At 36.3% G+C, this 24,041-nt stretch overlaps 1 long non-coding RNA gene across 2 annotated transcripts; it reads left to right on the plus strand.

Moving 5' to 3' along the window:
- The first annotated feature begins 11,435 nt into the window (after window positions 1-11,435).
- On the plus strand, window positions 11,436-20,766 carry LOC122180502. 2 transcript variants are annotated; one of them, XR_006179113.1, is made up of 4 exons: window positions 11,436-11,512; window positions 15,147-15,316; window positions 16,241-16,305; window positions 20,277-20,766. It is a non-coding gene; the product is annotated as an uncharacterized LOC122180502 (long non-coding RNA). The 2 variants fall into 2 exon arrangements; XR_006179112.1 differs by lacking the exon at window positions 20,277-20,766 and adding an exon at window positions 20,193-20,232.
- The last annotated feature ends 3,275 nt before the right edge of the window (window positions 20,767-24,041 follow it).

The following is a 24,041-nucleotide window of genomic DNA, read 5'->3' on the forward strand; positions in this document are numbered from 1 at the left end:
AGTTCCCTGCATTAACATCCCTGAGCAGGTTTGTGTAAGTCACAGGTTGATGACCTACGTCTGTCTCGTGGTGAAACAGCTTCTGTATTAGATAGATTCAAAATCTATCATCACAGATACCCTGACAATTTCTTGAAGTGTTATCTGTGACATGAAGGAGCAGACAAGGAACTGGTGTCCTCTTTTGTTCCTCTGAAATAATAGATAATACCTGAAATACAATCACAGAGCAGGATTTAAACACTTGCTTTATTGCTCCTGTGTGACCTCTGATTTGAGACCTCTTTTATAATGCCCATCTGTCTGAGTACAAGAGGATAAAATAAACTGTAGATCACTAAACTTTTCAGTAATGTTGCTGTTCTTCTATGGAGAGTTGTGACAACTGATGTCTTTTTTTGTCTTTGGGCCAAGCATTTGATGTCTTGATGAAATAGCACTGTACAGAAATGTAAACAGCATGCTCACCCTTAGCACATCTGCCCTCTGTAATGGAAAATTATTGTTCATTTTGTATAGAAATTAATAGCTGCAGAACATAAGAACATGTTTGTTTTGATGTTGTCGGTGCAAGAAGGTTTTCAATATCAACTTTTTTGGACATGAGATATTTGTGTTACTGGATGGTTAACCTACAGAATCTAATTTTCAGATGCTTCAAATTTTGCTCAGATGTAATTACTTGACATGAATTGGGAAAATTCTGAAAGTATTCATTCATTAGCATAGAAAAAATATTTACCAGTTTGAATTTAAAGTAATCAATTCTGATTGCTAAGTAAGTGACCATTTTGGCTCAGAGAGGCTGCTGCATCATGGCTGTGCCCTTTGCCTTCTATTGAAAATTTGACCCCATTTATCCAGGTTCAGGCTGCTAAATGCAGACTTTTAATGTTTTTGTTTTTTTTTTTATCATGATTGATCCATAAAGTGTTTTCTAGCCATTGTATGTCTCATTTCTTCTAGTGAAAATGTTGTCGGCTGCTCCTGGCTGAAAGGGAAAAGGAGAGGAAAGCTGCCTGACACAAGTACCAAGGGAATAAGAACTAGATCTGCTTGGAAAATAGATGTGTGGGAGAACTAGAGATAAGAAACCACAGTAGAGGGTATTGTGGCAAGAATCTAGGAAACCAACAGAGTATCTGTATAACATTCTGAAGGGAGTTACAAGTATTTTGTGCCAGAATTCTGAGTTGGCCAGGCATTAAGTTAGTTGTGTCAGTATGCTTCTGCTAATAAATGCTGCCACAAAATAAATGAGAATTAATTGGGCGCAGTATCTTAGATTAGATAAACTAGACCTGGGACGTGGGGAACTTAGCTCATCAGAATAAGCTAAGATAACAGGGAGTAAAGTTTTAAGAGGTTCTGGAAAAATAAAGAAAGTGGAAGTGGAATCAAAAACCATTTATATGGTTAGAATTTACAAATGAAAATATTTTTCACATGTATCAGTGTCTCAGTACTTAAGTCTTTACCTTAATCTTTCTAGTTTAGCACTGGGTAGGTGAATACATATACATATGTACCCTTCAAAATCAAATTAGCAGTAGCAAAGTTTCTGCAACTTTTAAGGAGAAAAGTGGATTTAGATTCACATGATTTAGGATTGCAACTATGTTACAATGGATATATAAAAAGTGTATGAGAAACTGAAACACTGTGAAATCTGGCTTTAACGTTATTTTGCTGTGGAACCGTTTGTTTTTATTTCCTCCTTATGGCATGATATATTTAATTTCCAGGACTCTTCTCCTTACATGTAGTGGGTTCTTTGTGAGGAAGATTGATACAGAATTTCACTGTAGAGAGACCTGTATGGCTCCTAATTGAGCAACTTATTGTTACTCTTCAGTACCATTCTATGTAAATTGCTCTGAAAGTAATGCTTCCTATTTATTTCCTATTTATGGAAAGTACAACAGATACAAAGAGCACAATAGCACTATTTTATAGAGCAAATTCTCATCAACAAAACACTACTTTTCATCGTGGTCACCATTATTAGCTGATTTGTGCAGATGAACTGATTGAGGTGCTCTCCATCTTATGATGTGACTTCTCTGGCAGTCTGGATCGCAGCTTATCTTTCATGCTCCTGATACAATTGCTAAAATTCATCACCCACTCATTGTGCTCACATCCACTGTTTGGTCTCCATGCATGTTCAGCAAGCATTGATAAATATCAGTGGGTTTATTTTTCCTGCATGGAGGAATTCAGTTGACACCTTTGCTTCATACACACTTCCATGTCAGATGAATTTTTGTCAGAATGCCCCTCTGCTGTCATCAGTCATATGGCAACAAAAAGTAATGGAATATTGGCAGGAAGGTTCAACCTCTACTAAAATACTGTCAACATCCGTGTCTGATGTTGTAGGCGCACGTAATAAAATGGGAGGCATTAATTTTGGATCAGCTCTAATAAATAAAAGAATACAATTGTCTTTTATGTATAAAACATATGTAATTGAAAAGTATTATACAAATTAATTTTTATATAATATTCTAAGAAATATGGTATTTTTTTCAAGAATTATATTAATATTTTAGAAAAGGGACCAAATATTTCATGGTATTTTATGAATAAATCCCTATTCAAGTGCATTTGTGTATTTAGGTGTATTAGATGTATTTGTAAGATTTTAAATGCTTTCTTGTAAAAATACTTAATCTAGAGATGCACCTCACGTATCTCTCAAGCCTAAATATTTATAAGTAGTTTCCTCATTTTTTTAACATCAGTATTCATAACCCACAAAAGATTATGACAGAAATATCATTCTACATGTAGTCATACAGCAGCTTTGCCAAAGTCATAGAACTTTAAAAGCAATAATAAACTTAACTGATATTTTTTCAAAATCAGGACTCATACTTGTCTACTGTATATTGGAATCTTGTTTTCTAGGCACTAGAGTTACATATTTTAAATATTATATAAATATTTATTACATATTAATAATTAATTAAATATTACATAAATGTTACATATTTATTTCGGTCTCCCACTGCAACTACGTCAGGAACACATTTCAGGACTTCAGTCAGTAACATGTCATACACAGCATTGCATGCTTACAAAAATTTACATTACGTACTGATAACTGGTATTCACTAAACATTGGCAAATAGAACGACTTCTGTTTCCGTACAACATGTAGCCAACGGCATGAAAATTAGTGGTCATTTCTAAGGTAATGGTGGTATTGATTTTTATTTCTCAGTCTCCATCTGCTTAGGAGCCAACAGTCTGGGAGCTGAAAGTTTGCCATAATCTCTGTGGGCCGATATGGTCAGAAATTAGACCTAAAATCCATTTTTCTGTAACTTCTACCTGTCAGAAATGTGTTTGAATTTCCAATTTTTTTCTTTTTTGTTTTCCTGATATCATGCTTTCCATGAGGTCTGAATTTGTTTTTCATGAGAGTTCTTTTTTTCTTTTTTTCTTTTTTCTTTTTTTTTTTTTCTTTTCCCTAGGAGAAATCCTTGCTTATTCTTCTGTGGGTCATAGCTGGGAACTTCTCCTCTTGTATTACATTAAGTAGCATAACTGCTCAAGAGGTTAATAAATTTTAGGTCCTTTCTTCAGGTGCCTTCATGGTAGCATGCATGTCTGTGAGAAAAAGCCTGCTGGACTCAGAAATGCATTGATGTTAAAAGTTCTTTGATGATATCACTGCATGCTTATTCAGGAAATGGAAAAGCTCCATTGCTACAAAAAGTTCTGTTATAGTCATTTGATCCCAGAAATATACTAGTTTGTTTTTTGCTTTTGTTCTGGTTTGTTTCTTTGTTTTTTCCCTCCCAGATTCTCTTTTGTTCTGTTGGTCTGTACCCAAAATATCATTTCTAAGTCCAAGTTGGAGAGAGTTGAAAGCTGTGTTCAGGGGTGAATCCTACCAAGGAATATGGTCTCTGAATATTCTAACAAGATTGATAGAAATGATTTTAACGTTTCTCCCATTATAACCAACTCCCTGACTCCATCTCTGTGAGACAGAGAACACATATACAAAATATAGTTTTGTTTCACAGGATTATTCAGAGAACAGGCACATGAAAACTGAACGTGACTTTTCTGATGCCAGCATCAGCACACTAGCTACAGCTGAAATGGTGCTGAGAGGATTTTACCTAGTGGTGGGGCACCCAGTCGTAGACACAAGAACTGCAGCTTTTATTATCACTCTATGGTTAATGTGGCCTTTGGGTGTCGCTAATAAGGTATACTTGAAAAGTTCAGATTTGGTAAGATTTCTATTAGATGTATTGTTTTATTCAGAACTTCAATTGAAAATCATGGAAGGTCCTGTAGTTCATTAGCTGAAGACAGTTGGTGGTAACAGAGAGATTAATATATGCTTGTTTCTAATTCTTGGATGCCACCATAACTGGAGAGGCATAAAAATGCATCTTACATAAAATACAAATTAAAACAAGTGAATAATTATTAACTACATCACCCTAAAGGCAGGCAGCGTTTTAATGTTAGAGTCTAGTAACAGTGCATGAATTAAGAAGGATTAATTTTTCTGAGGCAGTTCAGAAGTATTTAGCCTTTATTCTGCCCTTATTTAAAATGCCTCATATAATACTTCTCAGTATTTTACATAATTTAAGGTTTTATAGCACATTTTGTTCTCTCCCTATGAGATTCCTCAACATGCTGAAATTCTCCTAATATTTGGAGAGATTCTGATTCGTTATGATTAGGACAGGTGATATGTTTTTTGGCTTTGTATCTGTATTCTGTAGTATCAGGGACTGTTAAGGATCAGCTTCCTCAGCTAGGGAACTGCTTTGTCTGTCGAAACAGAAATAAACTTACATATGTATATGTAGATGTGTATACAGGTGAAGATATTCTGAAACTGCCTGAGCACCACAGTTTCTTGATGGTTTGGCATCAAGGAGTCGAGGGAAATGCTTATATTCTCTTCATTTAATTAGGCAGCAAAGGTGCAGCAGAAAGTGGTGTCTAATCCTTGGCAGCAAATCAGAAAAAAAAAAAAAAGACTGATGTTGTTAGGAAATAGAAAATATACATGAATTACATGCGCTTTTTAGGACACGAGGAAATTGGTTTGGGGGCTGCTAACCAACACCAGCAAAGTGTTCAACAATATTTAAATGGATTTAACTGTAAAGCCAAAAATACTTGTATCTGATTGCTTTTCTAGATTGGGCTAGTATTTTTGCAGGAAGCTGCAATTAACAAAAAGTGAGGTTCTTACTGGTCTATTTTAACAAACATCCAGATGTGTGGTTACATATAGCCTGTGTAGATACAAATAATTTGTTATTTAAGAAACAGAGAAATAGAAGGAGATATAGAGAAAATGAATAAGAGGAAAAGTAAAATAGAACACTCAGCAATTGTGGAAGTTTCACAAGAGAGTAGAAATCATATTACCATGTTAGTGCCATTATTAAGCCTTTGATAAAACACTAGATGTGGGTATTACCACAAGATAGCCTGGATTAAAGCTATTAGCAGAGCACAGAAACACCATCTCCGCCTCCTGACTGCATCTGTCAGTGTATCTTTTGATCCTGCTTTGTAACATGTCTCCTATTTCAGTTCTGGACTTCTGTGCCTTTCCTCCACAGAGCCTTCCAACTCTAACAGATTACTTCAAAATATGTAGTAGCTTTGTGATGTGAACAAACATCTACTGGGATCAGATTCTTTAAAGTATATATGAATAGTGAATTAGTTAGATGGAGCTCTTGTATGCCTGAAAAGTGTTTCAGTTCCCTCAGCATGAGAGCTTTATCTATGTTAGAAAGCAAATCATAATCAAAGAGCCCTACACTGGCTTTATATTTTGACCTTGGGCAAGTCACTAAGGCCTTCTGTGGCTCAGTTTGAAGCTCATATTCCAACATGTGCAAAATACTAATGTTTTGTGCATCAAGATGTACATTCATCAGTTCTTGAAGGTTTGGGTTTGTTGTTTTTTTTCTGAGTAGAAATATGAATCTTAGAGCTGCCTTTTATTTTTTTTCCTAAAACCTTTTTATTACTTTTGGCTAGCGCTGTACACAGTATTTTTGCACGTGTTTCCAACCCCTATTGGCTACTTCAGTAAAAGAAGTTCTTCAGTTTACAACATAGACCTTCTGAGTTGTACCTCTCTACCTAAGGATGGCCCTCATTGGGTTTTAGTCCTGGCTATAACAGCTTCAGCTGTGACCCCTGATTTCACAGCCTGTCTCTGTTGTCTATAAATGCTTCTCTTTCTCCTGTGGGAAGAGCAGCAGACATTTTATTTTTTTCTGGAAAAGGCCTAAGAGACTTTGTTTTACACCAACTTTCCCACTCTTAAATCTGTATCTGAGTTTTTTTTTAATAGTTCCATATCCCATAAGGTGAGGTGATTAACATAAGGTGAGGTGATTAACTGAACTCATTTGATGGTCCCATATCAGCAGACCTTCTACTCCTAAACACTGTAGAATTATTTAACTTTAGGAAGCACTTGTGCTGCTGTTATCTATATTGCTTTCTTTTTTTTTCTTCCTTGCTTTCCACCTCCCATCCCCAGGTGTTTCTAATAGCAATTACTCTTTTTCAAAATCTGATTTCCAGGAATAGGAATGTGGAATAAAAGCATATCCTCTGCAAGCTTTTCTGAGGTGGCTTCAACAATTCCAGAGGAAAGACAATCTTCTATTGAGTAGCAGCTCAAACATTTGAAAATACCAAACCCAAGGAGATGTATCCAAAAGGAAAACAGGAATCCAGTTTTCCTGAGATCTCCATCAGAAAGCAGCAGAGGAATGTGGCTCTCCATCTTTGCAGGACATGGTTGACAAGGTAAGTAGTTTGGACATGATAAAAGCATGAGTTGTTAAGCAGTTCCTAAGGACAGTAGTGTAGATGATGCAAGACTATCCCTTTCGGACTTTTCTACAGAGCACTAGTGGGAATATAAATGATTTCTCCCTTCCCAGAGAGCTTCTTGTTATGAATTCCAAGGCTCACAGAGATGGGCCTGAAGATCATGTTTCCTGCATTTAGAAAGGGGAGTTAACTGGTGTTTGAATCAGATTTCTTTTGGCTGTAGTTCTGGTCTGGTCTTAAAACATAAATCAAACAAGGACTGTTATCGTAATGTATTAAGTTATATGTAGGGTTAATTGGGAACAATTTTAGAAAATGATGGATCCTGTTCCTACTTTGTCTACCCAGTCTTCCTGGAATTTCTGATTTAGCATCTTGACATTTTCCCCTGTTTTTTAAGCCTTTCAAATATTCTTCTTCGGTTGGGTATAGTTTTTAAAATTTCTGATATGCTTGTCTCAGCTGTGTCAATGCACAAAGGAAATAATCCTTGATCTTTCTGGAGAGCCTATCCCAGCTAAGAAGATAAGTTGTGTCTGGGATCAAGTGTTCATGCTACAGCTGTCCAGACGAGCTGATTGGTGACATCATGCCTTCTCTCTGAAGCTTGTAACTTACAGTTATTTCTCTCATTATTAGCCTCTTATAATTCCTCTGCCTCTCAACACTGCCTAATTGTACACTGGACTGGCTTTTCAGCCAGTACTTTTAGCTTTATTCTGACTGCAGGGTCATCATCTAATTTAACCAAAAGTACTTTTAGTACAGTTATACATTTGCTTGTCTTTGGAACACAGTTTTTATAGAAACAAAACAACAACAACAACAAAAAAAACCAAACCAAACAAAATAAAAAAAAAAAGGACAAAGAATAACTTATAAGATGTCAGTGCTCTAAAACACTTGATGAACGATATGGTATTTGAATGATGAATGATATTTGTTTGCTTGAATTCAGAGGTTATTATTTTGTTTCTTTTTCTTGTCTTTCAGTAGGCAATGTGTACTGATATTCTTCAAACAGTACATATTGTCCTGTAAATAACACTGTTGTGCCTGTAGGGTAAATTTTCCTGGTTCTTTGTGTTTTGTTGAGGTAAACAGAAGACTTACACTTTTTTCACTTGATGGAAAATTCATTTTAATTATTCTACCTTAACTTGGATTGTCAGTTTAAATTCACCTGCTGAGTGCTATCAACTGGTGCTGGCCTCTGTATTCATGCTTGAAGATGTCTGTATTCATTACTGGATTTCTTTAGCTTAACAAAACTTAGAATCAAATGCAACCCACAAAGCAAGCATTTATGCATTGAGAGCTTTTGCTGCTGAATGAAAGTATTGTTTCATGCATTAACAGTCCAGTCTGATTATGGAACTCTTTCTCTTTCTGGTGGGAACCACTGTAAGAATAACATCATTACCATCTGTGTCCTCAGCAGAGACTTCATATCTGAACGTTTAGCATTTCAAGAATCCTACAGATGTTGCTATTGCGTTATTCATTTAGTGAGAGACTGCCACAGCTGTGTACATTCCTGTATACTCTTTCAAACAATCTGGCAGCAGACTCTAATTTGAGCAGTGCAGGATATGTACTGCAGTTTTCATGGGTATTATTCTGATATATAGGAATTGTGCCTGGTAAACTTACATCTCTGAAGAAGCAAAGCAAAATATTATCACTGTACATGGTCAGTTTCAGAAGTCCAGTGATGATTTAATGCATTGAAAATGAACATGCTTCTTGTACATTTGAATGGTCTTGTGGTAGTAAAATCACCTACAAGAACCCTTTCTAAGCTATCCGTTAATTTGTCAATCAATAGATTGATAGGGTGAAAGAAGTGAATTAACAAAGAAAGCAAGAGAAATGGTGAAGGAAATGGAAGGAGTGAAATGGGGGAAAAAAGAAGGGAAAAGATGGAGGAAATAAAAGAGAATGTGAAATACAGTGTGTGTGGAAAAACTGAAAAGAGGGCAGCAAAACAGAGCAGAGACAAAATGAAAACGGAGAGAATAAAAATGAAAGGAAAGAACTAAGCAAATAGTTGTTAAATTATGGAAAGAATAATACAATCTGAATTAGCTACTATAAAGTGTATCAGATCTAATACCAGTTCTAAAATGTTTTCTGTGAGTAAGTGGTTAATACCTTGGTTCAGCTGTGACTGCACAACAAAAAGTAAAGAGGATTGGAATCGAAATTGCCGAATATCCTTTGAATAAGATTCTTCCCCAGGAATCTGCAGAAATAGGTACAAAGCTCAGTTTATATCTACACATAGAGACTGATATTGGAAGTTATTCAATTGCTTGAAAGCAGTTTGTTTTCATAGCTTCTGACTGGGCAGCCAAATTGGAAGAAGATCCACAAGGCTCACTAAAAAGACTTTAAATCCACAGCAGTGTGTCTGCAAGTGAAAACTGACCTTACTTCAGAGATGTCTTAAGGAAAGTGGGCTGATACTTTCTGAATTCTAGGGAGCTTGTTCTCCTTTTTATTCACTAGTTAAATGTTAATCATAAAAACTTAACAAGTTCAAATGTGAACGTTGAGTGATTTCTTTGCATAATCTGTGCGAATAAAGATCAAAGTCAGAACGTCCTCATTGTTCTGGGTCTCGCTGAGAGACAGCAATTGAAATCAATGCTCAAAACGTAATGAAAATGTAAGTCAGAATAATCACCTCTGTTGCTGACACCTAAATTAACTATCTCAGTGTGGAAAATATTTATCCCATCTAACATGGCAAAGCAGCAGCTTTTGCTTGGCAAACACAGAATAGACAGATTGTAGTAACATGAGTTTTGTGGGCAAGGGAATGCCCGTAACTTTTTATTTCTGTGTCAGTCTTAAAGTTTCCTTCATTTTATCTTCCCTGCAATGTGTAATCAATGTGGGAGAGGAGAGCCATCTTCAGTTCAAATCAGTAATCAGCAGGTCTTAAGGCGTATGGTCAACAATCTCTTCTTTATCTCCCCAAAAAGAACAGGAGGGCTTTTCTCTACTCGTATAGTGGAAATCTCTTACTCCTTTGTTCTTATATTTCTCCTGTTCTTAGGGAAGCTGCTGTAGGTTGTTTATTGCTGGATAAGAAGAAAAAGCATTTGTTGCTGGGCATGACATATCCATATTCACTTATTCTTGTTGGTTCTCCTATGGCACCTGGGTGCGTAGACAATGTGAGTGGCGACTTGTGCTGTGCTTGGTATTGAAGTTCACTCACTTGCAGGGAATTCTACTTACTTTTTCGACCTTTATCTGATGAGATGAAGACCCTGGGATCTTAATGTCACTGAATCCTCACTCTAGGGCTCTGAAGAGAAAGCTCAATGTCATCATCCTACACTACTGTGCAAATTTTATAATCTTCTTGGGCTAGACTCATTGAATAGTACCTCGTGATAATTACAGAGGAGGACGGCACTATTTTAGATCTTCACTGACCCTTTTGGATTGGTTTAATAAAGCCCTCACTTCTCAGATGCAATCTACTTGGCATAACAGAGCTTGTCTAGAGCAAAATTTAATGTATATTGGGACAGGTGTAAGAAAACAGCTAAGAAAAAAGAAAACTGTTTGGTGCCCGGTAACAGCCATGCAAGTAGAGTTTAGTTCTCATGAAGAACCAGAGAAACAGTAGTTTGTCAACAGTGCATAGAATAGTTTGATAACATCAGCAGTTTTCACTTCATACTCTGAGTCCTCTTTGTATTAATCAGATGAAATACAAAAGGGAGACAAAATTATCTGTAGTATTCTGCATTACTGCACACAGACAAAAAACAAAAACAAAAAAACCACTTCAGTTATGTTTAGAGGAATGGAATTGCTGAAATAATAAAAAGCATGGAAAAAAGTAAAATCAAGTGTACATTCATTTTTGATGTAAGAACATTCAAATTTAAAACTGCAATTTAAAACTCGTAAGAGGAACCGCACCTTACACAATAATGAAATAATATCTGAAGCTCATTGCCAGGAAATATTACTTAGAGTATTCTTGGGAAATATTGGTCATTTATAACAATAACAGGAAAACTGACAGTAAAATGTATTACAAGGGCTGCTCCAAAAGTAATACCTCCCATTTTATTATGTGGTCCACGTTGTCAGACGATGATGTTGGTAGCGTGGCAGTAGAGGTTGAGCCTTCCCATTAATATCCTGTTAGATTTTGTTGCTATGCAATGGATGGCAGCTGAGGGGCATTCTGACAGAACAGTGTCTGACATAGAAGTGCAGATGAAACAAAGGTGTGTCATTTATTTCCTCCATGAGGAAAAAATGGCACCCACTAATATGCAGCAACACTGCTGAAGGTATGTGAACACAGTGAGGTGGTGAGTAGTGCCTTTTGGCAGTGGCAACAGTGGTGTGAAAGAAAAGCCACGTTCTCCTCAGCCATGCAGATGTTTACAAGTGTGACATGTGGGCTCTTGTTCATTGTTGGCAAAAATGCTTAGCTAATGGTGGTGACCATGATGAGAAGTAGTGTGCTGTAGCAAAGAATTTGCTCTATCAAATAGTGTTATTGTGCTCTTTCTATCTGTTGTAGTTTCCATGGAAGTAAGTTGGAAGCATTACTTTCAGAGCAAGCTACATGGAATGGTACTATAAGTGAATAACAAAAGTAAATCACTCAATTATGATCCAGGTAGGTCTCTCTTCACTGAAATTCTGTATCAATCTTCCTCACACAGAACCCACCACATGTATGCAGATGAGTCCTGGAAATTATGTGCTTTTCCATGAAAATTAATAAGAGACGCTTCTTTTGCAGCAACCGACATATTAGAAACATTATTTTAAGTTGATCAGATTAAGGCATACAGATCTGCCCCTTCTAAGTATTAAATGCACAATTTTGCTATGGAACATCTAGTGCTGAACAAGAGACGCAAAGAATCACCTAATCCAGAATGTACTATTGATTTCTCAAGTATAATCAGTCTAAAGACGTCCTTATAGGGGAAAAATGGGCTTCCTTAAAGCAGTGCCTTCCTTTTTCAAGATAAAAAAAAGGGCATTTAAAATTAATGTTTATAACTAAATGTTATAACTAAAGGTCTTCATCAAGTTTTTGTTGCTATTATTCCTGAAAGCAAGACTGCATTTTTTCCCTATGAATGCCATGAAGCATTAGAGCTTTGAACATAAATGCAGTGTTGTCATTCAGAAGGCATGCTCATTTCCCACCAGCATTATTATCGAGCAGTACTTTATCCAACAGCACGTTATCTGCAAACCAATGTAAAAATGAAAACATAGAATTAGATAATGTTTACCATGATTTTTTGCATCTTTTCCTGCTGCCCTTCTAAAACAATTTTTTACTGCCTTTTTTATTTTTAATATTTCTGTTCTGATTTTTAATGTTTTCCTTTTATCCTTAGCTATCCATGATTCCTTGATGAAGTCTAATTTTACCAGCATTTTGTGCAGTAACTTTTGCTGAGTTTTATTAGTCAGAAGTGTACTTTGATCTTTTCTTTACATGTCCGTACTTCTCAACATCAAACATCAAAAGTCCTGGAAGCCCTAGCAGTAAAAAAAAAAAAAAAAAAAAAAAAAAAGAATGTTTTAAGTGTCCATTGGAATTCAGGGAGCAAGTTCATTTTTCAGTTGTGACATTATGAGAAATCAAAAGTTTCAGAGCCTAAAGACAGCTGAGGTAGAGGCCAGAATGTAATATGTATGATACTCAATATAGGGCATGGGGAAACTATCTGATGCTCCGTAAGCAAGAACCCCTCAAACAACAGCAAAACAAAACTGCCAGACTGGGTGCTATGGGAAATCTGAGTGCAGTCCTATGAAAACCCTGGAAGCACTTATTTCTCAATAAGCAAATTACTAAGGATGCAGGTCTGCAAATAGGTTTGCAAACTCTACGTTCAAGTTATCCTTGTTTCTATGTGTTTTTTATCTGTTTTCAAACTGTTACTGCTTTTCCAGAGCTCACGTTGCATATGTATGAATTATGCTATCCAGAAACATGAGGAGGGCAACTGTGAGGATAATGCATTCTGAAGTTTCTGAGAACATCATTAATATGTAGTAGGATAAAATGGCCCCTATCTTGTCTTAAAAACCGAAACCCTTTCTACTTGTTTTGAAAAGATTATATTAAAAAACTAAATCTGTTCAGATCATCAGATTTTCTGATGCTATTATTCCTCAAAGTTATTTTACTTTCCTAACAGAACGTGATAGTCTGGGTCTGATTCTCAGCTGAGTTAAATTGCTGTAGCTTCACTAGAAGCAACAAAATGTTGCCAATTAGAAAGCTCTGGAGGTACTTAGGGTTATTACAACTACAATAAAGGTGCATGTTCTTACTATTATTTATACTGCAGTCACTCCCAGCTATTGTGCGTATTACCAGGCCCCAATGTGCCAGAGCACCATAACTAGGAAAAGACAACTCTTCCAGTGTAATGAAAAGTAACATTTTCTTTTGTACGTTGGTGACTAGGTAGCATGGGCATTGTGCTAGATTTTCTGTAAATAGCTGTTTGCTTCTCTAAAATAATTACTCTTGGTCTTGTTTCTGCCTCACTGAGGTGTGCTCTGTGCAGAAGTTCTTTGTGTCTGTAGAAAAATACTTCAGAAGCAGTTTAGAGGCAAGAGAAAGAGCTCCTCATTTCCACATCTTGTTTAGAAAATGCCCAGCCTTACATTTAGTAAATTCTTTCTTACTTTGTGATTTTATAAGCAGAATTTGGCTGACTACTTTAGTGAGGACTTGCAGAATCTATCATACATAATTTTCTTGGAAATAGCTGTAGACTACCGGTTCTTCAGCTAATTAACACAGGTTTGTCCTTCTTCCTGCAGCTATCCAGTTAGGCCGCAGAGAAATCTCCAATGCAATAAGAAATGTGGGGATGATGGAGAGGTCGTGCTATTGAAAGTAACTTCTTTGTTTTTGTGTTTATTTGTATTTGAGATGGGCTGCATCTTCCATATGACTTCTTTCATTCTCTTGCCAAAAGGGAGCAATAATACATTTCAGTTTTTACTTTTCAAAAAATGCGTGCCATTCTCCTTTTAAATGTCCGCAACATTCCAGACCTAGGATATTTTTTCCCTTATGTGTAAGGATAGGTTGACAAATACTATTTATTGTGCTCTGGATTGTTTTCTCGTTAAAAAATACAATTCCATGTGAGACTGTTAAATTACATACATCATTTTTCATTATCATCATTTCAGAATTATAAAGTAAGGAAGAATCATAAAGGTTGACAAAGACTTATAGCTCATAGCACCCGTCTCCATGTAAGATGATGATTGCTCCTACAGTCTATAGCAGTACTTGGAAATCTTTAGGGCACCACATCTGCAGCATCTCTTAGGTTTTCTACATGCTGTACATGATCTTCACGTGTGGGAAACAGTCCTGCTTTGAAGTGTCAGAGATTTTTGTAATGATTGTTTTAAAAATTGCTGCGTGTTGTTAGCTGCAGTGGTAACAAAGCCAAAAGAAACACCCAGAAGCCCCCTCCAAAAAAACACAACCAGTAACAGAGTGAGTGGCAGCCCTTTCCCAGCAAAAAATGTAGTCAGAATAGCAGAAGTGTTAGAATTATACCATTGTGGAATACACGACAAGAAGATATGTAGAGATATGCAGAGGAATATTTATACAGTCTTTTCTCACTCAAACTATGAATGATATCATTCTCAGGTGGATTCTGTGGCATGCAACTTGCTTATAAGTTTACCTTGGACAGCATACAATATCTCACTGAATTCACCAGTTTCTCTTTATAATATTTGGATACTCTCCTAAAATAGGACTTAAAGATCTTGCCTTCATGAACACTAATTTTCCTCAAGATTTTTCTTTTTGAAGAAAAAAAGAAAAAATTACATTAATGAAATATTCAACCCCAAATCTCCTTGTTGCAGTTTCAGATTATTAAAATCAAGTACAGTTACTACAAAGATAATAAAGATTTTAATTATAAATTAACATTAACTGGAATGTTGAAGTTTGAGTAGGTTATATCATTTGGACTTAATGGCTCAAATCCCAGGCTGCTGGTAGAGAACATACAAGGCATCTTGGTTGAAGGGTTTTCACAGATGTCTTGTAACATTTCTTAACAAGCTGCTCCTCCCATTAATAAATCCAGAGTATTGTACGTCTCTGTTAAACCCTCAAAATGAACCATTTCTTTTAACATTTTGCAAGAGTAGCTTTCATTCTGGGATTTAAAAAACAGTGGATAGGTTCAGAGGGCTGGAAATCTTTATAGTTCTTATTTTTGCATTGTCTTTAGATTGCTTCACTGAAGTCAGAGATTTGAACCCAGTTCTTAACTGAACCAAACACGTAACATCAAGCTGTCTGAAATCTGATTGGATTTTGTAACTCTATCATGGAAATCTGTTGCCTAACTTGACCCCCACATTTTTGATGATGCTTTTTACAAACACCCGTGCAATTGAGGTAAGTGTAGAATGAAGTTCAAACTTATTTCTCTGTAAGTAATGTGTGTGCCCTCTGAAAGAAGTTCTGTAGTCCTGATTCCAGTCAGAAGTCAAAACAGATACAACTAGTGAAGCCTCAAACTGCATTCACTTTTCTAGGAATATTGAATGGCACTGTTTTGGTAGTGGTACTGGCCCATCATCTCTGCTTAATCCTAGAAGACTCCAATGTAGATCTAAACTCAGTGGAGTTTGCATCAAAAAAGGCTGTCCCGTGCTCCCATGCTTGGTATGGTCTTGGCATATGAAATTTCCCTGTTTGAAAAGGGAAACCTGTCCATAGTACTTCAACATGATATCAAAATGAACAGTTTACTCTCTCAAGGATGTTTAACTCACTTCTGATGTGCCAGAATGAATCTATTCATGAAGTATTTTCTGGTTATAATTGTTTTGCTCCTCTATATGAGGAAATTTTCAATGAAGGTTTTAATTATTTATGACTGCCAAAAATGTAACTCATCAAAATTGAAAATATATGTATTTCCTGTAGCTCTTGTGCCAGGAAAATCTTTCATTGACGCTATGTGGTTGACTAGAAGAGAAAATCGGATGCATTTCTTTGGACAATTAGAAAAATGAGATTCTGTTGCATTTAGAAATTGAAGTTTTTCTAAGGAAGTCACTTTATAGAGCAGATACAGTGCACCTTTGTGCCTATATTTGAGAATTCACTACACTGAAGTAGGCTGCATCACAATATATGCCATCCTTACGATGATGCAAATATGTACTTCCACTGGAAATGCAGTGTTGTATGTAAGCCGTTTGACTTTCCAAACTTCAGAGATACATCAGTTTTCACTAGAAGAAGTGTAGCACTTGGGAGAGTCCAGTAATACTTCCATTTAAACTGAAATTGTTTTTCCTATTAATATTACAGAGTAAAATCCTGAACACTGAATCAGCGGTGTGAAACACTGAACTGTTGCTGTTTTGTTTCAGAAGGTAATTTATACTGTGTTACACTTCAGTCTATTATGCTCAGAATATGAATTTTTACAGTCTATTGCTAGTGTATTTTAGTCTTGGTTATTTCCAATCTGCAGAAAATCTTTAACCTTCACACAGATGCGTGCTCTGTGTATGGTATAGCTTCCTCAACACAAAGGCCACAAGTGTCTCAACAGACGCTTTTCTGAAGGCTCCCTGGAGACTAATATTGGGTGCTTGCTTTGGTGCTTGCTCTCAGGACCTTTACAGCACCTATCCCTATGGATAACAGCTTCTTGGGTCAGGAAGAGAGCAGCAACAGCTCTTCATATTTTTAGTAGGAAAATCTTGATGTGAGGATGCTTCAGCATATAAATCTTTGTGCAGTGAAGCCTTAATGTCCTGAAATGGGTATGAAGACTTCGGGAAGTAACTCTGTATGCATGTAGGCAGTGAAGCGTGACCAGTGCCTGAAGATTTATGCGCTGAAGCGAAACCTCTGGGGATATCTCAGACCTCTGAACAACCAAGTATTTCCATTACTCAGATCGTGGCTAATCAAGGTATGGTTACCTTGAAGTATGCAAATTGTTCAGCCAAAAGGTCAAAATTTGATAGAGTCCCAAAAAAGAGGTTGGCATCTGGTATGTAGATTCAAACTCTTGTCTGAATCCCAACATCAACAGCAAATTTTAAGGAGCCAAATTTTATGCTCCCTCTTCTCAAACACAATCAAGTGTGTATCAAGCATTGCATCAGCTTGATATTGATTTTTCTCTTTTAATCTGCTTAGCTGATGAAACTAGGGCTGTGTCCCTTATGTAGAACAAATGACAAACAGTAGCCTGCTGAAGGTTGGCTGTACCTTTTCCATGGACAGATGAAGAGAGAGATTTTTGTTATACTGGAATGGCACGAAAATAAAACCAGCATTTTATTTACTAATAGAATAAGTAGTGCTGCAGGCATCACTGAATGTTTTACGAGGAAACTGAATCTGGAGGTTATGTGAATTTTAATGTTCTGCGTAGACTGAAGGTCATAAATGGCTAAATGTTTTTTTTTGTGGGTTTTTTTTTTTTTTCTGTTAATTATCTAGTTGTGTTATGCAGATTCTAACAAAAAATTCAATACCCTTACAGGCAAATGTTACTTGTGCTGTCAGCTCCTAGATATTTTCTTTTAAATTTTTGTTTTCTTTTTGTTGGTGTAAGGGTGAGTTGGAGAATTGCTTCTGTTCAGTAACACTGTCTTCCAAAGCTAATGTCATGATATTAAATGGCTGTTTTCACTCATTCTAATATTCTCAGTATACTAAACAGTTTCTGATGCTTTCTAGAAACACTCTGTGCATCTCAGAGATCTTTTGGCTCATAAAGTAAATCGCTCTGTGAAGGTACAGTGTTATTTGCAGCTTCTCTAATTCAGTTTTAAAATTATTCTGAAATTTCTCTAAAGGCTCACATCAGTGCTACCCAGATCAATAAAAACTTTCTGACTGAGACAAGTGGATATAGACTATTAAATATACATTGACTATACCAAATTAAAATTACTGTAGTGTCCCATTATTGTTATTTATTGATGAGCATATCAAATATGTTTTTCTTGCTTTGTCTCCCACTTCTCTCACCCGGCATGTGTTTTAAACCAAAGAATCTCAGGTACAGTATATATCAAAAGGACATATATATTTCTGCTATTACATTGTATATTCTGCTTCCTATGTAAAAAAACAAATATGAATTTTGCATTTGCCCTACATAGACTATTTTATTGCTAATGAAAATAGACAGTTGTAAATACTGTGTCCTTTGAATCACTAGTAAGTCTGGTTTTAGTGCTTGTCAGGCAATCTTGTTAAAAGACTAAAGCCAAATTGTCCTTTTTGTGCTAGGCTTGTTTTCTATAAATTGCCAGAAAACAATTTATTCAGTCTGTCTTTTTTCCCAGTAATTGATTATGCGGATATTATTTATCATACTGCTGCAAGCACATCTTTGCATAAATTGGATGTGCTTTATCATTCTGTGCTACATTGTATTTACAAATGCTCTGTTTTCTGCTCATCATTGATGACTTTATTCCATGGTAAACTTGTCTTCATTAGAAGGGCTTAAGCATTAACGTTCATTTATCAGCAAGGGAATTTGGAGAAAAGCCCCATCATGTTTTCTACCTTCAGCAAATTCTTTTCCTCAACAAATCTGCTTTCAAATCCAATAGCTGTTTTTCTGACTATGAAAATTCAATAAATGGGAAGAATGATTTTCCTCTTAGCATCGCCACCTTGTAGGTATTTCTTTTTAACTGGTATTTAAGTATACAAGTCATTTTAGTTCTACAGTTGAAATAAAAGAGCCAATACAATATCAAACTGCAGCATATCTGGGAATTAATCTTGAGTCTTAATGATTTCTTTCATCAGGTTATCTCTGTTAAAAGAGAAATAAATTGTCAGATTAGGAATTTATTTGGGTAAAGGAAGAACTGACTGGATATCTACCCTGCTGATTGCCTTTCTCCTAGTCATGAATGTGGACTGTAAATGATGTTTCAGAATTTAACAGAGTCCAGAGAATGCATTCATTTTCAGCCATAGAAAAAATATTCCCCTTTACAGCCTTTTTCTCCACGGCTAAGATAATAGTATTTTGTCATTGCTTTACTGAGGTGTAATTGCAGTAATTCATCTGCAGTCAAAAACTTCCAGGTTTGAAAATCTTATTTCTTTTTGCACAGGCATAAATACTATGTTAAAACGTAAAAGCTGACATAAGTGTAAGGACTCAACTTCCTATTGAGTGCTAAGTATTTCCTACTTCCACTGAAATTAGCAGCATGGGAAAGTGTTCATAAACTCAAATTTAAGCTCCAAAATATTAAATCATGGTCCTCTACTGCTTCTTTCTGCATGATAATGGAAATCCCAGCTGCAGTCTCTTTTGCTTGAGAGAAAGAATGTTCAATGCCAGCACAATTCTACTTCTTTACCCAGTACCAAGTCTGAGGGGAAGTAACAGGAGAATTGATGTGTTATTTTTTATGTTGAAGTATTACGGCTATTTTTGGCTATATGACACCTCTTGTATGAAAGCAGTGAGGATGAAATGGATCTCCCTATCCTGATCATTGAAGCCTGATGTGCACACATGTATGTATGAGATAAGGATGTCTTGATTTCAGAAGTGTAGCCTCAAAAGATAATAGAATGGCCATCCAGCATCCTATCCCATTGTAGCAAGCAGTTGTATAGCTATCTCTCTTTGAATAATAAGGCTTGAGCAGTTATGCCCTCTCTGACATTTTGTACATTCAAATGAGACATCACTTGGTTAGCTGGTTTGAGAAGCTGTCTTAATTCACCGTGTGCATTGTGTGTGGAACTTTTCTAAAATTCTTTTCTTACAGACCTCTCCAATCACCTTTCAGTCTTGCTCGTGTATGTGTGCATTTGGCTGTTAACTGGCATTTATTTGCAGGGCCTTGGAGAATCCGCAGTCATCTTGAGCTTCTCTTTATGAGGAGAACATACTCCAAGACATAAACAATGAGATATTTATAAGTCACCTTTAAAGTAACAATCACAGTTGCAGAATGAATATAGTTTATACAGATTTAAGTATAGATATTTGTGATATAGATAGGAAATATCTGTATATATAGCTATTGTACTTTCTTTGGTTTCTTCCATGTCCAATAGGATGTTTACACATGCTTCTTTTTATAAGAATGATGTTTTCTTTCTTTTGTTTTGTGCTCAGTTGCTCTTGTTGCAGGGCTCTGATGATGTTTCTGTTAATTTCCCGTTCCATATCAAGATATACTTCTTCTCATATGAATACAGAACCTATTAAACTCTGGTTCCTACAGGCACTAATTTCTTGTTTGAATGTTCACAGAAACTAAAAGGGGCCCAAGCAGCTCTGAAATGAATGAAGATTGGAATTTCAGCAGCCATTCACTGAATATTTTTTTCTTTCAAGGTTTTCAGTTCTTCCAATGGTAAATGACTCACCTAACTCAAGATTTGTAAAGTACTATCTGGACTGTATTGCTAACTGCAAGTCACTGTACAGACTCATCATTCATACAACAAAAAAAGAAGCCCCCAAGCATACCTCATCTATTTGCATTCCCTTCCTCAGTGCTTGCTTTATTTCCAAAACTGGAACAAATAGAGACTGCTCAGTAATAATCACCTGAGGCCCTTTCAGCCTTAGCCAGGTGGCAGAAGACGTCCCTCACCCTTATCCTATGAGATTTTCTTTTGCACCAATATGCTCGTTCTTTTTGTGTCATCACAAACACCATTATTAGTCCAGTCACTCCTTGCATGCCAAATTGGCTTCAGCTCACAGTGGCACACTTGTAATCCATTTGTTCCATTTTACCATGTGTTCATAAATGTAAACTAGATATTTGAAAAAAACGAGACCACTAAAAAGAATCAATGAGACTAGAGCCTTTCAGAACGTGAAACTCCAAGAACTATTGTTGAGTGAGAATGTGGTAATTGAGAAATCTGCTGGGAAATAGTGATAATTGGAGTTAAGCTTGCCTAGATTCATTGACATATTGCTAATTACAATGATTCTGAATTGCAAGAGTATTTGCTTGTTGTTTTAAAGATATCTAGTATGTTATTATAATATCATTTGTGTTCATCGTACCACACCAGAAGTAAATGAAGTTAAGTTTTAATAATTTCTGGATAATATCCAACTAGAGAAAAAAGTATGTACATGTTTACATGTTTGTTTATAATTATGAAAGGCCTGAGATATGCAGAATACTAAATACGGAATGTAAGTTGTTTGTTTGTTTTTTTCCTGTGTGCATGTGAATCTTTTGAATATTTATAAACTAACGCAAAAGGAATGTTTAAACTCAATTTGCATACTTCTGCCAGCTTCTCCTTCTCAACAAGAAGCAGTGCTTGGAAGAGCCAGATCCTGTGTCCAGAAATGTACTTTCACTGAGTAGAGGAGTTTAGGCATTCAAACTACATTAAATGGGTGGAAAAGATTTTACAATTAGCAAACAAATCTCCTGCTACCACAGGCAGCTGAGACTGGTTTCCTTCAGAGCATTATTTCTCCAAACTAAGAGGGAGAGGGGGAGTTTGAGGAGAGGGCATTCATGTCTATAAGAGGTATTTACTGCTCTTCCATTCCTATAGTCTCTGCTTCTGGATAGTCATTTTTATTTTTTGCTGACTCCATAGCAATCTGGAATTTAGAATTGGTGAAAAGATGGTCATAAGCCTCTCCAGGAGACTTATGAATTAAAACCCACTGGGAAACTTATATTTCCCTAAATGCTTACTTTCTTCTTGGGAAGAAGTAACTTGTTGCAGTATTTTGGAAATAGTTGATGGATTATGCAAGTGGCTCTAGGGCAGTGCTACATTGTTGGTCAATTAGACAGCAGTATACAGCCTGCACAAATCAAATTATCTTGTGGTCTTATGTACCTCTGTACCAGCTGAGCAAATATTACAGAGACTGAACTTACGGTCTAATTTTTTCCAACAAACTATTTTCATTGAGCCGGAAGGTCACTGCTGAACAGGCTTATGACAGTGTGATATGAGTGTGCTGTAAATAAAAGCCAATAGCTTTCGAGATAGGTAAACTAGAGTGGACGATTTTGTGATAATCTACTGCCAGTACAACGTGTAAAATCTGACACCATTGTACTTAGCAGCAGCAGTTTAATTGTCTCTGTAAGAGGGAAAAGTCCACAGACAAAAAAACCCCTATTCTGAAATAAAGCCTCTGGATATGGAAATCTAAGGAAATATTAATATTAGGAAGAAAAATTATGCCTGAATAAAAGATTAAGACAATGAGAAAAAATAAGCTGAAAAATCTTGCTAACTAGCCAAAAAGAATCATAGAATGGCCTGGGTTGAAAAGGACCACCATGCTCATCTAGTTTCAACCCCCTTGCCATGGGCAGGGTTGTCAACCACCAGGCTGCCCAGAGCTACATCCAGCCTTGTCTTGAAGGGAAATACATGGCTCTTACTGCCATGAACCATTTAAGTCATGCTTTCAGAGCCCAACTCTGTTGAAGACATTAAGAAAAGCCTCACAGACTAAATCAGTTCTTTCCTATCAATCTGCAAACTAGAAGTCCTCCTGTCTTTTTTTTTTCTTTTTTTTACCCGTTCAGCTGATTTTCTGTCCTTTTCAGAAATGCCTTCAACAATTTTATCAGTAGAGAAAATGGAAACTATGCTACTCACATGTGCCTCCCAAAGTGAAAGTGGAAGGGGGAAGACTCTGGGGCTGATACAACTTAATCAGCTTTTGAGTTTCTTGATTGAACAGTTCTGTCAGTAAGATGGTTCTGGGACCTGAGAACTGCCAAACAGTAATGGTTGTCTGGCTTTGCCATTCCCACCATCTCCCTGCGCAGGGAAAGAGAAAGTTTAGAGGAGGATTCAAAAGATCAGTTGATATTACATTGCAATGCTAACTGTATAACAAGGCCTCCTAGGCACTGGGTTCATTTTATGGTTATAATTATTTTGTTCATTATATTACCTGTACTACAGCGTATGAAACACAGCATATGCCTGAGATGGTGGCTTAGCAGGATCTGAGTTGCCAGTATGTTCATTGCCACTAAATTTAACCTTTGTTGGAAATCTTGTCAAAATGTAGCACCTGGATTAAATGTTTTGAAAATGAGACTGGGATCACATAAGAGTAGTTGGCCTATTGATTTAAACAGGATACCAGTCAGGTGCTGTGGTGGCAGATTAAGGACATTTTGACAAGGCAAGAAAAAAAGTAGATGAGGAAAATAATAAAATGTAGAAAATATGCCGTAAAGCAGACATCCTCCTGTTGTCCTGTGATAATAATACCATGGAGTCCACAGGTAAATTTTCACACAGTCTTCCTGGCAAACATGGAACCCATAATGGATAGGTGCTCAAAGTGTAGGTTTCAAAATATAGCGGGAGACATGTGCAACATACTGGGGAGCCTGGCCCCCTCTGCACCATTCCAGAGTCTCTGATGTGTTTTGGAACTCTATGGATTCACTCAGGTACAAGACAAAAGGCTACAGTTTTCTGACAAGTTCTGAGACCAACATCAAGCAACAAGGAGTCCTCCCAAGGGACTGTGTGGCAGAGACTGAATCTCTGGTGAACACCATCTTGCAGTTACAGTTTTAATGAAAATTGAAAGCTTAAGTGCCACCATTTTCAGTATCACTTTTCCCTAAAATGATTTATTGACCACTTATACATGATACATTCTCCTGTCATGAATAACACACTATATATTTATTTTCCTGAATAATGGCTCCCATTTTAATTGATAGCTTCAGACAGAGAAGTAGATTTATTTCTACAATGAGTAAAACTGCTCTCAAAATACAGCCTGTATAAATTATTTTAGTATGTATTTCAGTTTTTGCAATCCAGTATGATCCTAATCTTAACAGAAATCAATCAAATAAGATCTGATACATTACTAAACAGCAGCCTTTATAAAGTACACTGAGACAGTTTTCTACAGTGTTTTTAAAATTTGTGTTAAATGGTGTTGCCAGTAGTTTTCACTGAACCAAGAAGCTTTTGACTTGGCTGATATATATGTCTGTAAGATGTCTGTTTTATTCTCTGTTGGCTTATTTGTCTTTTACAGACACAATACCTGTATAAATACAGCACCTCACTATTTCTCTTCTCTTCTCTTCTCTTCTCTTCTCTTCTCTTCTCTTCTCTT

Source organism: Lagopus leucura, unplaced genomic scaffold (genome assembly GCF_019238085.1).
Source record: "Lagopus leucura isolate 7727_CA_CO unplaced genomic scaffold, USGS_WTPT01 Super-Scaffold_100004, whole genome shotgun sequence".
Lineage (NCBI taxonomy): Eukaryota > Metazoa > Chordata > Aves > Galliformes > Phasianidae > Lagopus > Lagopus leucura.